This window comes from Hydra vulgaris, chromosome 02 (assembly GCF_038396675.1).
Source record: "Hydra vulgaris chromosome 02, alternate assembly HydraT2T_AEP".
NCBI classification, from domain to species: Eukaryota; Metazoa; Cnidaria; class Hydrozoa; order Anthoathecata; family Hydridae; genus Hydra; species Hydra vulgaris.
Genome location: NC_088921.1, coordinates 62,607,501 through 62,619,482, shown reverse-complemented (window position 1 = coordinate 62,619,482; position 11,982 = coordinate 62,607,501). Strand labels below are relative to the sequence as shown.

The following is an 11,982-nucleotide window of genomic DNA, read 5'->3' as shown; positions in this document are numbered from 1 at the left end:
TTTTTTCTACTTTATACAAAAAAACTGTATTCATTTGAGTTGGCCAAAAAAGCTTTATATTATAATGTTAAAAAAGATTTGAAGTTATTTCTCCAAATTTAATTAGAAATAATTTTCTTTTAGAGTTTTAGTTTTTATTTGTTGAGTTTTTTGTTTTTAGAGTTTAATTTTATTAAATTTTTTTAATTTCCTTTTTCTTGATTATATAGTTTAGTTTTTTCATCACATTTTGAATTTTTCTCAAAACATCTAAATAGCTGTAGTTAAGTCTAAGCAAAACATTGGTGTGGTCAGGAATAACATATATCTTACATCTTTCCTGACCAAGACTGAAATAGTATTTTTTTTTAGTTCTGATTCACTCCCAAAAAGGCTGCAAGCGACCATTATTAAGCTGGGAGTTACTAGGAAACAAAGAACAGTTCCAACTGCATTTGCAATGTGTTTTTAAATCTTGTCTAGAGGTGAAAGAGCATCATTAGAAGAACCAGCCCAAATATGACAACAGTATTCTATACAGGGGTGAGTACGAAATCAGAAGAGGTAGAAAATGGAAGCAGAAGTAAGAAAATGTTAAGCACGATAAAGAGAAGCAACTTATGCTAATTTAGCAATTGATTGTATATATGATTTTCATAAAAGGTCAGTTGCGAACAATAATCCAAGAAGACATAAAAAAGAGGACTCAGTGAGAAGGTTGCTGTTCATTAATATAGGAATGTCAATAGTATTGTGATTGTTGTTTGCAGTAAATAAAAGTTTTGTTGAAGTTAACATTTACAAGCCTCTGCGAGTCCCAATTAGTTACAAAAGTGAGATCAGATTCAAGATCAGCTGCCTGTTCTAAGCAATTAAAAATACAAAACATTTAGTCAAGAAAGGAGTATTAAGTTGAGTCATCAGCAAAAAGAACTATTTTAGATGCAAGGTTGTTGGGAAGATCATTAATGTAGATAAGAAATAAATTAGGACAAAGGATAGAACCTTGAGGTACCTCAAAAGTAATGGATATACTGTATACTAGAAGTAAAAAAGAGTATTGACTTTTCAAACCCAAACCTCGCTGCTAGTCAGACGTAGAGCAAGAAGATAGAAAACTGTATTGATTGTCTGACATTAAGTTATTTGACTCAAAATCGGATGTTAGAAATTTGTTGATCAAAGACTCAAAGACCTTGCTAATAACTGATAGAAGACTGATTGGAAGATAGTTGGAGAAGTCAATGTTCTCCATAGTTTAAAAAAATTAGAACCATAAATGCCATTTTCAAGCAGGAAAGAAAACAAGGTAATCAAAAGAAAATTATGAAAAGAATCCCAGTCTGCTTTAGGTTAGTAGTATGTATTGTGATGATTGGGTCAGTCTAAAGAAGAAGTATGAGATAAAAGATTTATAGAGATCACTGCATGCTTGGAACCTCCTAAAGGAGAACAAGAAGAAACTGAACAGAAGCTTAGGTCAGAGACAAGATGCAAATCAAGGGGTGAAGTTAAGTGAAGTAAACAAGTCACAAAGTTAACTATCTAAGTAAGTGATGGAGAAATGCAGAAGTTATATGCTTTATTGCCAGCAGGGTCAGTGGTGTTAGAGCGTAGCTATTTAGTGTGATGATCAATAGTCACCAATAACATTAATATTAGCAGAGGTGAAAAGAGAAAGGGCATAGTCAATTTGATCAGAACTTATGTCTAAAAGACTACAGTCTTGAGAAGGAGAACAATTAAAGCAAAGAGAAAGGTGATACAGTGAAGAGGTGCTAAGCGGAAGCACATAAAAAAGTAGTTAAAGTATTCAATTCTGATTTCCCATCAAATAGGTAAGTTGATGTGTAAATATGCCAAGACAAGCATGTGACTATCAGAGTCTTAGTGAATTAATGTATAATACCCATCAATACTGAGATTTTACAGCCGATATCAAATAAGTCTCACAAAAAGCAAGGTGGTTTTTTATGTTTAATAATTTGGATAACTTTGGGCATGATTTAAGTTTAAAGAGAACTTGGCTCATTTATAGATAAAGGACAGCATCCCAAGCTATGCAATTGTCTCAGTCCTGCTATTCAACTCAATATTGTAACGTGTGTATAGAGATTTTAATGCAGGAGATTTTTAAGTTGAAGTTATTTCTCTTACACTTCATTGGTAAGTTCATAAAAAGTTCTACATTGTCACATTTTGGGTCAAATAGCTATTACTACTAGTACTACTACTACTACTACTACTACTACTACTACTACTACTACTACTACTACTACTACTACTACTACTACTACTACTACTACTACTACTACTACTACTACTACTACTACTACTACTACTACTACTATAACCGTTGCGGATGAGCCCTCGCGTTGCGAAATTTGAATTAGAGACAAGAGGTGCGTAAAAACGATATTTTAGACAATTTTTTTTTGTAAATGCTGCAAAAATAATTATATTTTTATTTCAAATAAATTTTTCAACATGAATTATTTGTCCGCTTGTAAAAATAGCTTTTTTATACGCGTTTTTTCTACTTGCGCAGCATGAGGGCCAAACATGATTCCCCTTTCAATGAATTAATTTCGCTAACAAACAACAATTGTTTCTTAAAACCAAGTAAATTCCCCCTGAAAATACCATAGTTCCACCAGTTTTTATATTTTCGTCTTCAAAATTTTTTCTACTACTCGTATTTTTTTCCCCCGCGTATTAACCTGAGTGAAGTTACTGAAATGTGTTTAATCGGGTGGGTTTTGTAAAAATCTTTCAATAGTGTATAAACAAACAGAGAAATTGATGTTCTTTCTGTTTCTGCATTTACGCGCAAAAGTAGTTCAATTTTTTAATGAAGTTTTCAAATTCTGTTTTATTACTAGATAAATTAACTTAACTTTTTTTTAATTAGTGAATTTTACATAACACAATTATTTACTTAAATTTTTTGCATTAGGTAGCATGGGGGCGCACATTTTTTGCAATGCTTATAAATAAAAAATTTTGACATATTGTTATTTTTAAGTCTACAGTGACTATTTTTAACATATCAAACAACCATATTTAGCTATAATTAATTCTCATATTAACTATAAGTTGTCTTTTAATTTATTAGGCACTATTTTTTTTGTTTAAAATAAGTCTAAAAACGATATAGTTTAAAAGCATCGATGTTCAATGGCCAATCATTATTATCATCACCACCGTCATTTATCGGCTGCAAACAGGGTGAGTTTAAAGTCGGAAACAACTTTTTTAATACTTTCCGTGCTTGATCAGACATGCCTGACTTTGCGACGTTCCTGATCTCTTTTGCTGTTGGTGGCGTTTTACTGTTTATCACTTTGAAGATTATATTGGAGGTAAAATGTTATCGGTTTACCTAACAACCTGACTCTATGACGTTTTTCTGGAGTCCACAGTACGTATTGGATAAGAAGATTTTTTGAGTCTTTTGTTGTACAGTGTCTTAAGAAACATAAATGTTAAATATGAAGCCTGAGCTGATTGCAGTTTATCATTTTACGTATTAACTGAATGTTGACTTTTAATTATTTTTATACTAAATATTATTCTGTAACTGTTACTTGCAAAGCTATTAAATGTGTTCTGGAGTTTTTATGTAAGAATCTAACTTTCGCCACCGTAAAGTAGGATTGGTAGGCATGCTGCTTCAAAAATATGGGTTTTGAACAGGATGGGTACAGTTCTGACTGCTGAACACTATTAACCGTTAAATTAAATTAGCGCCTTCTTGAAATTCACAAATACAACCTATTCTATAGGTGATTGTATGCGGTACAAAATAGCTTTTTTATGAGGTTTTTGGCAGTAACAGACTGATTCTTCTATAATTTTTTGTTAGAATTTTCTCCGATATTTTTTCATTTGAGAATTTGATTGTCTTTCTTTGAAAGCGAAACTATGAAGTTATATAGCTCCACTACCGCACAGATATCCAAAATTTTAGTAACAAATAATTGGGTGACTTACAAACTGCCTTAAAAAGTAACCCCATTGCGTAATTTTTGTTCAATATAGGCAAATAGACAGCATTATTGACAACCTTTACTGAGGTGTTTGCTTGAAGAGAGCGCAAATAAGACAGTAAATAATTTAATCTCTCTTATTATCATTTTGTCTAATTTTTTCTTACAGTCTTAAAACATTTATTTTAATTAAAATTTGGAGGCATTAACAACTTGCAACTGCGTTATCCGTGAAGTGTATTATTGGGTATATATGTATGTGTGTATGTACATATGTATGTATGTATATATATATATATATATATATATATATATATATATATATATATATATATATATATATATATATATATATATATGCAATATAGCTTGAGCAGGTAATCACTCGTCATCATTAAAAAAAAAAAAGTTATTGCAAACAAAAACAAACGTGTCGATTAATTTTTAATGCAGATAGATATGCGTACGAGTCATGCAATTTATTTTGTGCAACAAATTTAAGAAAAGGATAGTACTGCTTTTATATGAGTTCTCATAATTTTGTTATTTATTGTGACGTACTAATTATCTTTCAAAGCTCTTAGCTCTTTCAGATTTATGGTATTTTTTAATCGCAATTTACTTTGATTCTGATAAAGGAATTTACAGTCTCAAAACAGCTTTGTATAATATTATATATAAAAAAATGATGTTTGCAAAACTAACATTTTGTTACATTTTTATTCAATTAAAATATTTCTTCTGTTGCTATAAAACTACTTACTACTACCACAATCCTAATTATTATGTAAACTAGGTTTTTGTTAATAGATATTTTATAGACAAAAACCTACTTGCAACAAACAGGACAATATAATTTTCGGCGACTATTGGAAGGTTCATTAATTAACTAGCAGTAAGCAACTCGTAATAAGGATTATTAGTAAATAAATCAATAATAACAATTAATTTGATTTATTATCTGAAAAATATAAAATACAAATTCTAGTTAACGACATAAACAATACATTTCTTACATTCAATTAATTAATCAGTTAGATCAGTAAAAAGTAAAAGCTTATTAATAAAAAACAACCCCGAAATACCTAAGAACTTAGTAATAACATAAAGGGTTCCATTAATGATCCCTTGTTAATAAACCCTAAATAAAAAGAAACAGACCGTTTTCAATGGCACAGCTACGTTAAAAAGAGTTAACATACAAAATATATGATTTATTAAAGAATTTATTATGAGCATAATAAAAGTAATTTGACAATGACGAAATCAACATAGTGTTGTTATAACATGTCGTTATACAATATAATAACATAGTAGCACAAAATAGCTATAAAACAATACCATAAAAACTGATTTTGTAATGATACCAGTAAACAAAATTATTTTTACCTCAATTATGCAGAATTCTAGTTTCTTTTCAACTGTTGACTAATGATTAATACAGTAAATTTCAAATGATATAAATTTACTAAATTAAAATCATGTTTCAACAGTAGGCGAATTTAAAAAGCAATGACAAAATCAACTAAAAAAAAGGAAGAACATAATTAGACAATGTTTGAATTTATAAAATTAAAAAAAATAAATAAATAAATGGTTACTATGATAAGTAAATAAAATATATAGCAACTAATATTAAAACTATGATAACTCTTTAAAAAGTAAGTTCTGATAATTCTTAAATTTATTGGTTGTGATATCTTAAAATATTGAAAAAAAAATTTGAGGAATAAAAAGAAAAGTATAGTAAAAAATAGATATTCAGTTAACAATATGTTGGGGGAATATCTTGATCTGGCCTAAGATTATCTACACATTAAAAAACTTGACCACATATACTAAAATATGGCGGCCCATGATTCATAGCTTAAATTGACTACATTAGCTGTAAATGAAACAAGAGAAAGACAGGCATTAATATTTCTTTCTAATATTCCACTGGTATAATATTATTTCTTTCTAATATTCCACTGGTATAATATTATTTCTTTCTAATATTCCACTGGTATAATATTATTTCTTTCTAATATTCCACTGGTATAATATTATTTCTTTCTAATATTCCACTGGTATAATATTATTTCTTTCTAATATTCCACTGGTATAATATTATTTCTTTATAATGTTCCACTGGTATAATATTATTTCTTTATAATGTTCCACTGGTATAATATTATTTCTTTCTAATATTCCACTGGTATAATATTATTTCTTTCTTATATTCCACTGGTATAACATTATTTCTTTATAACGTTCCACTGGTATAATATTATTTCTTTATAATATTCCACTGGTATAATATTATTTCTTTATAATATTCCACTGGTATAATATTATTTCTTTATAACATTCCACTGGTATAATATTATTATTTCTTTATAATATAGGCATTAGTATAATAATAGGCATTATCATAATTTCTAATATTCCAATATAAAAAATTTATATTGGAATTATGATCTTTTTAGCTCCCTGTAAATATATCTTGTAAAACTTGCGGAAATGATGAATGTGGAGGCAAAACCACCCTACCATTATGGCAACATAAAAAATGTGTTTCATCAAAATATTTCTTATCTGGCAGGTCTGGTTCACTTCTCTTAAATAGTTTTAATCTGGAATTGTATTACTTTTTGTCTAGCAACATTTCGAACAGTCTAGCAAAGTAGTATACTAATTATTATGTCTAGCAACATTTCTTCCTTGTCTAGAAAAAAATTATTCATTTTGTAGATAAATAATTTCATCTCGCCTAGCTCTCTTTCATTTTGACAAGGATATTATCAACATGCCTAATCACATTATTCTCATTTCCACTAATAACTTCTTCAAGCCTAATATCATCCATTTCAATTTCACTAATTCTATTGAACATTTAACCAGTTGTATTACTTCTACTGCTTTATTACTACCACTACTGTAGTAACAAATAAACGTAAAAAAAAACCCTGTTTTTTATAGTTGTTTTAATATAATTATTTATTTTTGTACAAGAAAAACAACATCTGCAAACATAATAAAGACATGAACAAACTATTTCAGCCTTATGCCTTCCACGCAGTTCAAAACTATTAAATTTTTACATGAAAATAATATGTAGTAAATAGTAAATTCACTTTGTTTTAAGACACCTAAATAATGAAAAAACTATTTACAAAATGTTTATATTGTTTTTTCTTTCAGTTCGCATTTTTACGATCAATGATTGTAAACCAAATTTTTTTACAAGACCCTCTAGTTCTGGTTTCTTCAACATTAACGCAAACTTGTCTTTCATAATTGGCTCATTTGAATATATTACATTAGATAAATGTGTATAAATAAGCCTCCTATCTTCTTTAGTGAATTCTTTTCGACTTCTTTTAAAAGATGTCTCAGCACTATCTGGAGAAGGTGGAATATAATCATCATAGTTAAAATCTTCAGATTTATCTACGTCCTTTGCAGCATAAAACAAACTTTCACCATTGTTACTACTTTCAGTGCTGTAAATTTCTTCTTTTCTTTTCCTAAGTGGATATACTTTTTTTTGAATTTCTTGTGAAATAGAGGAGCTTAATGGACAAGAAATTTCATTTACAAAATCAACATTGTCAATATTAGGTTCTGTTTCTGGTAATTGTTGATTTGGCATTTGTGTGAGTTTTTTTCGTTTGATTGCATATCGAACTTTATCAACTATTTTTTTAACCTTTTCATCACATAAGTTTTCTGAAGAATTAGCCAACTTTTTTTTACATCAGCTACTTTTATAGACCCCTTGTTTATTTCATTTTCAAACAAATTCAAAGGTATATTTTTCTTTCTTCTATTTTTTGTACCCTGCTCATCTGTTAATGATCTTTGAATTAAACACAGTTGATTACTTGTACTTGAGGCAGCATTATATTTGTCAAATATGGCATAATTGCTTTCAGCCACTTTCAAACTGTGACATAAATGATGTGCAACATTTTGCTTCAAGCTGGGAAAATTTTGATGAACTTTTGTTGTCGTAAATTTTCTCACTAATGTTGGAGTCATTTTAGTATAATCTTCCTTTACCTTTTTGCCTAAAGCACGATTCCAAAATAAATGAAACTGGGAAGTAATCATTGATGAGTCCATTGGAGCACCATTATAACTCAAAAACACAATTGCTGTATCTGTGGGAAGAGAAATTCCATTAAGTTTATTCGAAAAAACTCTATATATGTATTTAGCTCATTGTAAAGCTCAAAAGTCAATACAATATTTGCAGGCCCCTTATATGATGTTTTATGCTTTTTAATGCTAATTGTATAACAATTTTCTTTATATAATGCTCTGCGGAACTCACCAATAGTCATATTGGCGGAAGCTCCTGGTCTTGTGGCATTATTAAGAATTGTATATGCTAACAAATATGATCTGACCAAACAATAATTGGATTTTGTAATTACGAAACTGGAAGATTTAGAAGCTTGAATTGTGTCTTTTGCACATTTGACATAATCAGATTTATCTAATGCATTTATTTCTTCAGAAGACGGAAAGTTGTGGAAATCATCCATGTCTTTTTCATGTTGTCTCTCCTGGATGCCTTTCCACAAACTACGCTTCCACTGCTTCATAGAGATTTTTAACTTGGAGTATTCTTCATTAGAAATAATTTCAAGTTTTTCTTTAGAAATACAAAAGTCTAAAAACAGTTGTAGAGAACCTAAATAGGTTTTTATTTTTCCTGGCTGCTTTTTATCTTCTTGCATTTTTAACATCCAAGAATTTAAAGAAACACACCCAAGATGCTTGTAATTTACATCGTCATCTGTGGCATGACGAACAGCTCCTAAAACAACATTTTTATGTTTCAGGGCAGTCCGAAGTGGTTTGATACCACCCTCAACACTTTGAAGCCAAATTAGAAATTCATCTAATAACTTGTCTTTTCTTCAGATGAAGTCATATAAAACTTATCTTCACCATCATCAAAGTCAATATTTGATTCATCAGAATCAGAGGCATCTTTTTCATTTTTGGTACCTGCAACATTAAACAAATTACTTTTGCTATGTCCAGCTTGAAAACTATTACTCGATTTAGGGAGCCTTTTATCTAAGTATTGCAAACTTAGCCAGTCTTGGTTTTCATCGTCTGAATCACTACACAGGAAATTGTTGTCATTATGAATAGCTCTATTAAAATTATTTTCTAATAAATCATCTTCTGCTAAAGATTCAGAAGAAACTCCATCATTTGAGCTCATATCAGAATTCTCATCAAGAAATGTTTCCAGAACAGGTCTTGAAAACAGCTTTCTTAATTTCCTCTTTTGATTTTAAGCCATGGTATTGCCTAAGATGGTTATTAATTCTTTTAACTTCTTTAGAGCAATGTAAAAAACCACATATAGTTTTTTTTATAATTACGGATTTTGGAACGCCTTTTAGAAGGAGAAAGTATTTCTCTTGAGATTTAAATCGAAATTAATCCTTGCGCTCTTTGCTTTTGATTCATCCCAATCATGTTTTTTAGACATTAAATGCCTCTTTAAGTCTACCACACTTCTAACAATAAAAAATAAATCTTTATAATTTAATATCATTTTTGAAAAAGTTTTCCTTTTCAATATTAAATGTTTTCAACTAAAACAACAACAAAAATAGCAATAATAATAGCAATAGTAGTTATAATAATAATAACTTAATAACAAAAAATTGCAGCTTTATTATTTCTTGTCCTTGCTTTAAGGACAAAAGTTAAGTCCTTGACATTTAAATAAGGAACAAGTTATCATAACATCAAAACTGGTAAAATGTCAAACTAAAAATTTAAACTATAACCTACTTTTCACAAGCAGGACATTTTACTTTGCGGCGACTGTAATTAGAAACAGGTTCTTCAAGGGTTTTCAGTTTTGACAGCAACTTAAAAATGATAATATTGAAGGATAAAAAATTATTTAATAAATTAAAAAAAAATCTTAACAACAATTAAAAAAAAAAATTCAAATGTTTCTATACCTTTGATGCTTGATTAAAGTCATTGTTATCAACGGCTTTCATCATTTCTGTCTTCATGCTTAAAGATGCATAAAGAAAAAACTGTAAATTAATAAAATACCAAAGACTTATTCAGGGTTAATACAGGTTCTCAATAAAAGATTTCCCTGACTTAACTCAAAAATATAAGTAATTTCCCTGACTTTTTTCCCTTAAAACCCACTTGTTTCCCCTTACTCGTTCAAAAAAACCCTTTTACCCTGACTTATTAACTCACATATAGAAAATAAAATACTTACATAGACATGCATTGACACTCACATATGTAATAAATGATCATATGTTCTTGAATTAAAGGCTTTTATTTACACGATTCTACTTTTTTAAACTGTTTAAAAAAATACTCTTTTTTTATGACTAAGTATTATCAAAGTTTCACAAGCAAAAGTTGTTGTTAAGTATCTATTTGATATATTTATAAAGATTAAGTAAAAAAAGGAAATATTTTTTTGTAAATAAAATTAATAGCTAGAATAAAGATATATCTTTAAAAAAGAAAATAAGTTTCACACTTTTTTCTTCTTTCCTTCCAATATTTGTACTGCTTTTTCCAAAATTTTAATTTCAACAGGTTTTTCTTTGCTCTAGCTTTTTAAACCATTTCCTTTAATTACTATTCCAATATCATTTTTAACAAACTCAGTTCTAAATATCGCAGGAATCTAATTGGAAAATTTTCACTTTACTACATCACTGATTTCTCTGGTTACAATTTCTATTTAATAATTGCGTTTCTTTGCTAAGCATTCTTTCTCCCTTGTTCAAGGTCTAACTGATATCTTTGACATGCACCTTTAAGAGACTTTATAAACTTAACTGTTAGTTCTATTGTTGATGATAGTCTACTATCATTTTTCTTGATTTCATTGATCTTTATTTCAAGTTAACTTTGGATACAATCTTATTAATATTAAATTGTCTCCCTACAGTTGCTTGACCATGACTTGTAACTAGAACCTATTTTTATTTTATGTTACAACAGATTTTAACCCCTTTGGTATATTAATAGAAAATATATGAACAAATAATTCATCTAATCTAGTAATCTTGCAACTGAAACATCTTGCCTTTTCTAAATCTTGATATAACAATCCTAACAGATCTAAATGTGGCATAACTTTCCCTGCTAAAGTCGCATTAATAATCTTAAATGATAGTAGATAAGTCTAGAGGTGTTTCATCTTGCTTCAGAATTTGACCGGTTGCATAGAGGGTATTTAACTTAAATCAAATACATTGGATTTGATTTAAGTTAAATACAAATGTATTTGATTTAACTTAAATCAAATACAATATATGCAGTATCTCCAGATTCTTGCCCAGAAAAGGCTACATAAGATCATCTGTTTGATATTTTTAGATATAATATAGAAGACCGTAAAAGATTCGCAATATCACTTATATATTAAGATAAATATTCAAAATTGGGTGCAATAATTAAGAACTTAGCAAAATTATTTAGAATACTGATTTTAAAATGATCGACAAAAAACTTTAAAGAACACTTGATAGTAAATTATTAAATTTATAAAAAAAAAAAAACTGCAAAAATAAAAGTATTAAACAGTACATAAAATAATTTATATTTAAAATTACTAAATCAAATATTTTAGTATAAAAGAAATTTTGAATTTGAAATATTTTATTGTTACCTGACTTATTAAGAGAACAACCAAAATTTTTCCCTGACCACTAAGTAAATGCACAACCATCTATCCACACTCACACATAAAGTAAAAAAAAAAAAACACAAAAAGTTTACCTATCCTTTAACGTATCTGGAGTAACATTATTTTTCAGCAAAAATATCTAACAGAAACAGAAGATTTCTTTTCAGTTTAAAAAAGATTGTTTAAAAACAAAAAAATTTTCAAAAATATATTTTAAAACATACATCAGATTTATCAGCAGAGCCTATAGCACAATCATCAGCTCATAAATTATATATATAATTATATATATATATATATATATATATATATATATATATATAT

General features: G+C 28.3%; 1 protein-coding gene across 4 annotated transcripts in view; it reads left to right on the top strand.

The window, feature by feature from the left end:
* The window catches only part of LOC101238445 (putative uncharacterized protein DDB_G0291608), a 47,606-nt gene that overhangs the window by 1,809 nt on the left and 33,815 nt on the right, over nt 1–11,982 (top strand). The window lies entirely within an intron of this gene.